Raw genomic sequence first — 6,526 nt, forward strand, 5'->3', positions numbered from 1 at the left:
ACAGTAGCAGCAAAGTTTGTGGATGATATGAAGATGGGTGGAGGGGTAGGTAGTGCTGAGAAATCAATGCAATTGCAGCAGGACTTAGACAAATTGGAAGAATGGGCAAAAAAGTGGCTGATGGAACAGAGCTAGGAAATATAGGATGATGCCTTTTAGTAAGAGGAACAATACTGCAGACTATTATCTAAATGGGGAGAAGGTTCAAACATCAGAGGTGCAGATGGACTTAGGAGTCCTCATGCAAGACTTCCAGAAGGCTAATTTACAGGCAAATGAAACTGTTGGCATTTTATTTCAAGGGGGATAGAATATTAAAGCAAGGAGATAATGCTGAGGCTTTATAAGACACTAGTCAGGCTGCACTTGGAGTATTGTCAACAGTGTTGGGCCCCATATCTCAGAAAGGATGTGTTGTCATTGGAGAGAGTCTGGAGGAGGTTCACAAGGATGATTCCAGAAATGAAGGGGTTAACATATGAGGAGCATTTGGCAGCTTTAGGCCCATACACACTGGAATTTAGAAGAATGTGTGGGGATCTCATTGAAACGTACCGAATGTTGAAAGGATGAGATAGGATGGATGTTTCCTATGGGGGGGGGGGGGGGTGTATCCAGAACTAGAGGGCACAGCCTCAGAATAAAGGAGTGAACCTTTTAGAACAGAGATGAGGAGGATTTTTTTTAAGCCAGAGAGTAGTGAATCTGTAGAATGCTCTGTCACATACTATGGTGGAGACCAAATCTATGAGTATATTTAGGGTCTGCCATGTGTCAAAAATCTGAAACCTCCAAAAGCTTTGGGATTACAATATCCCTCTTCTTGTCTTCTGAATTCTTGATGTGTGTTTTAACCAGTGGTTTATAAATTTGCAACATAAACTCCCATTTATTCAATTCTCTAACCCAGGAGTGGTAAACCTAAAGTACACACAAAAAATTTTGTCGGTGCACAGCCATGATGTGCTGCTCCTCGATTCTCAAAATATTAGTAATTTTTTAAAAGGTTTTATCAAATGTTTCATTAATTTCAATTTGTTTCTGGTATACATACTTTTTCCTTAAAAATACCCATAATTATTGTTACTAATTCATTATGTATGATCATCTCTGCTCAAAATTGCCATCATACAGGAGAAAAAGTTTTAGAAGATTATCACCTATTTGGGCACATGCTCTCAAAGAGGTTTGCCAGCCCTACCCTAACCTCTAAAGGTGAACATGTGCCACTTTACCTGCCAATGAATTCTGGACTTGGGGATGTTGATTTATTCAATATTTACTTCCCAAAATGCATTATTTCAAACTTGTTGTTCTCTCCTCCCCACTCCACTTCAACACGTGGATGAACAACCCAGGCTATTATTGTCTATATACCCTACTTGCCCTGCATCTACCATCCACACCTGAACAGGAGAAACTCAGACAGCAAAGCATTGGGACCGGATGGTGTGAATCCCAAAGTCGAGTGTGCTGAGCAGCTGTGCATTTTCAATCTGACTCAGCCCGGACAGGGACCCGACCCGAATGTGTGGAGAAACGTGTAGTCCCAGTACCCATGAAAGGCCAACCAAAAGTTTTGAATGACCACTGTCCAGTGGCCCTGGTCTCACACATTATACCACCCCAGTGAGGCTGATCCTGGCTCACCTCTGACCCCTGGTCAGACAGACATACTTTATTGATCCCAAGGGAAATTGGGTTTCGTTACAGTCGCACCAACCAAGAATAGTGTAGAAATATAGCAATATAAAACCATAAATAATTAAATAATAAGTTAATCATGCCAAGTGGAAATAAGTCCAGGACCAGCCTATTGGCTCAGGGTGTCTGACTCTCCGAGGGAGGAGTTGTAAAGTTTGATGGCCACAGGCAGGAATAATTTCCTATGACGCTCAGTGCCACATCTCGGTGGAATGAGTCTCTGGCTGAATGTACTCTTGTGCCTAACCAGCATATTATGGAGTGGATGGGAAACATTGTCCAAGATGGCATGCAACTTGGACAGCATCCTCTTTTCAGACACCAAATCAGCCCTCAATCTTCTGCAGCTTGCTCACCAGGAGCACCTTGGAGTTGATGATGTTGTTATCTACCTGCTGAAAGAGCCTGCTCCCATTTGGATGAGCAGGGCAGCACTGTGAGGATCACGTACTTTGATTTCTCAGGTGCCTTCAATACCATACAGCCCTCATTGCTGGGAGAAAAGCTCTATTCGATGCATGTTGGCATTTCCATTGTATCCTGGATAAAGGACTACCTGACTGGCAGAGCATGTGTGTCAGACATGGATATAAGCAGCACAGGGGACTGTATTGGCTCATTTCCTGTTTACCCTGTCTGTATACCTCAGACTTTAGGTACAACACTGAGTCATATCATCTGCAGAATCTCTGATAACTCAGCAATAATTGAGTGCATAATGGGAGGATGAATACAGGGCCCTGGTGGAGGACTTTATCATATGGTGAAAGCTGAATCATCTGTAGCTCAACATTATTGATGGTGAGGATCTCCAAGTAGCTGGGTAACAGATTTGAGTGAAGCACCAACACAGTGTACAAGAAGGGACGGAATAGCCTCTACTTCCTTTGGAGTGTGCAGGCTTTTCCTTGACACGTTCTGGTCTGTTGTCCCCAGTACAATCTTTTACACGGTGGTGTGCTAGGGCAATGGCCTCAACACTGGTGATGCCAACAGGCTCAATAAATTGATTAGAAAGGCTGACTCTATTATAGGAGTCAAACTCGACACTGGAGGCTCTGGTAGAACAAAGGACCCTACAGAAAATCCTAGCAAGTCTGGACAATGTTTCTCACCCTCTTTTAGTAATAGACTAAGACAACTGTGCTGCTCCAAAGAGTGCTATATGAGGTCATTCTTACCTCTGCCATTAGGCTCTATAATGAGTCAACCTATAGTCGGGGAATTGACCACCTCCTGTCAGATTGTGGTAACTTACTACTTACTCTTTCTACTTCTCTTCTAATATTTATATCTGTGCACTTGCAATGCTACCGTGACACTAATTTCCTTTGGGATCAATAAAGTATCTATCTAAAATACCAAGTTCCCAGGGGGCTCAATGTAGGCTTGAGGAACAACATCTTATCCTCTGTCTCAGTCCATTGCAACCTTCTGAACACCATGTCAAATTCACCAACTCTAAGCTAAAGTGATGAATGGCCCATTCTGAAACAGATGAAGAGCAATTTGTATAGTTTTTCACTTTCTACTGGTATTGTCTTATTATTAGTAATAACTTACACAGACAGAACATCATAGGCTCTCAACTGCTGCATTAAGTTACCTGATCTTCTATCAGAGTAGCTCCCTACCTGCACCTTCCCTGCTACCGAAAGCATATTCTCTCCGGCCTAAAACATCAGTTTCTCCTTCCACAGATGCTATCTGATCTGAGTATTTGCAGCAGTTTGTTTAAATGTGAAGTTAACTCTTTTGTATTTGGCAATGAGTCAATGCAAATAAATGGCATAGAATGTAAACAAATCCATGAAAACTAAAAGAGAGTTTATTCCACCCCCCAACTCTACTTTGTATACAATTGGGAATCAATTGTACAAAAACTCATTTGGTTTAACATTATTCCAGCTTTGAAAATGCTTGTTAAAATTACTTTGTCTATTAGTTTCAACCTTTTCATTGGTAAAGTAAAAGTACTTTTGTCCTAAGTTTTAATTGTTTTTGTCAAATTGAATAGAAAATACAACACAGGAACAAACCATGAAAATAGAGCTAATTAGACTAATAATTAAATACCTAACTAAATTATTCCTGCCTGCGCAATATACATATCCCTTCATTCCCTGTACTTCCATGCCTATTTGAAAGCCTCTATCATATTTGTTGTCTTCATATATTAAAAAAGTTGTCCTGTACCTTTCCTTTGAATTTAGCCCCTCTTGACTTAATACACACATTAGACATTCCAACACCTGCAAAAATGATACTGTTTTTTTTCACTCTAACTGTGCCTTTCATAAATTTATAAACTATCAGATATCCCCTCAATGTCTGCCACTCTTAAGAATACAACCCACATTTGGCCAGCCTCTCCTTGTAGCATTTGTTCTCTAATCCAGGTAGCATCCTCGTAAACCTCTTCAGCATTATCTCCAAACCTTTACATCATATAATGGGGTGACAGGAACTACATGCAATACTCCCAGATATGACCTAACCGAAGTTTCATAAAACTGCAGGGTAACTTCTGATTCTTGAAGGTAATGTTTCAATTAATGAAGGCAAGCATGTCATTTGCCTGTTTTTTTTTATCTGTCAACCTTTTTATCCACTTTAAGGATGTTATGGACATGGACCCCAAGATTCCTTCTGTACATCAACACTCTTAAGGGTCTTGCCATTAACTCTGTACTGTCCCTTTACATGTGATGTCCCAAAATGCCACACTTCATATTTGAACATAGAACAGGACAGGCCCTTCACCCTATGATGATGTACTGATCTTTTAGCCTAGTCTATGATCAATCCAACCATTCCCTCTCACAAAACCTTCCACTTTTTTCATCCATGTACCTAGCTAAAAGTCTTTTGAGTGTCCCAAATGTATTTGTCTCTACCACTCCCAGCAGTGTATGCACACACACCCCAAATACAACTACATCTGCCATCCCCTCTATACTTTCCTCCACTCACCTTAAAATTATGTCTCCCTTCATATTAGCTATTTTCACCTTGGGAAAACATCTCTAGTTGTCCACTTGATCCTATGCTTCTTCTATGCCTGATTAGTCATTTTTCCATCCTCCTTAGCTCTAAAGAGAAACGCTTTAGCTGGCTTGACCTGTCCTCATAAGACATGCTCTCCAAACCAAGTAGCATCCTAGTAGGTCTCTGCACCCTCTCTTCCACATCCTAACTGGAAGACCAGAACTAAACATATTAAGTGTTTAAATACTAAACAGAGCTTTATAGTACCTTTTGGCTCTTGAACTCAATCCCTCAGTCTTCTTCATCACCCTACCAACTTTCAGATATCTGTGAACATGGCTCCTAAGATTCTTCTATTCCACACTGCTAAGAATTCTGCCATTAACCCTGTCTTCAAGTTCAACCTTCCAAAGAGTATAACTTCACTCTCTTCCAGATTGAATTCCATCTACCACTTCTCAGCCCAGCTACATTCTATCACGGTCCTGTTAGATAGATAGATAGATACTTTATTCATCCCCATGGGGAAGTTCAACATTTTTTCCAATGTCCCATACACTTATTGTAGCAAAACTAATTACATACAATACTTAACTCAGTAAAAATATGATATGCATCTAAAATCACCCTCTCAAAAAGCATTAATAATAGCTTTTAAAAAGTTCTTAAGTAGTTTACTTAAATACATTGAGTCCTAACCCAGGCACTTTAACATATCTTACTCCTGGCGGTTGAATTGTAAAGCCGAATGGCATTGGGGAGTATTGATCTCTTCATCCTGTCTGAGGAGCATTGCATCGATAGCAACCTGTCGCTGAAACTGCTTCTCTGTCTCTGGATGGTGCTATGTAGAGGATGTTCAGGGTTTTCCATAATTGACCGTAGCCTACTCAGCGCCCTTTGCTCTGCTACCGATGTTATACTCTCCAGTACTTTGCCCACGACAGAGCCTGCCTTCCTTACCAGCTTAATAAGACATGAGGCGTCCCTCTTCTTAATGCTGCCTCCCCAACACGCCACCACAAAGAAGAGGGCGCTCTCCACAACTGACCTATAGAACATCTTCAGCATCTCACTACAAACATTGAATGGCGCCAACCTTCTAAGGAAGTACAGTTGACTCTGTGCCTTCCTGCACAAGGCATCTGTGTTGGCAGTCCAGTCTAGCTTCTCGTCTAACTGTACGCCCAGATACTTGTAGGTCTTAACCTGCTCCACACATTCTCCATTAATGATCACTGGCTCCATATGAGGCCTAGATCTCCTAAAGTCCACCACCATCTCCTTGGTCTTGGTGATATTGAGACGCAGGTAGTTTGAGTTGCACCATATCACAAAGTCCTGTATCAGTTTCCTATACTCTTCCTCCTGTCCATTCCTGACACACCCCACTATGGCCGTGTCATCAGCGAACTTCTGCACATGGCAGGACTCCGAGTTATATTGGAAGTCTGATGTGTACAGGGTGAACAGGACCGGAGAGAGCACGGTCCCCTGTGGCGCTCCTGTGCTGCTGACCACCGTGTCAGACGCCCGGGATCCTCTTCAGTTTGTGTATCAGGAGAAGGTGGGAGTGGAGGATGCTATCACGTATTTGCTGCACAAATCCCTCTCTCACCTGGATGGGGTCAGTGGTGCTGTGAGGATTACATTCCTGGACTTCTCTAGTGCCTTTAACACCATCCAGCCCAGGATCTTAAGGCACAAACTAACGGAGATGGGAGTAGACTCTCACATGGTGGATTGGATAGTGGACTACTTGACAGATAGACCTCAGTATGTGCGGTTGGGAGAGATCAGATTCAGATTCAGAAGGTTGTAACCCACGACAACC

This window comes from Hemitrygon akajei, chromosome 20 (genome assembly GCF_048418815.1).
Source record: "Hemitrygon akajei chromosome 20, sHemAka1.3, whole genome shotgun sequence".
Taxonomy (NCBI): domain Eukaryota; kingdom Metazoa; phylum Chordata; class Chondrichthyes; order Myliobatiformes; family Dasyatidae; genus Hemitrygon; species Hemitrygon akajei.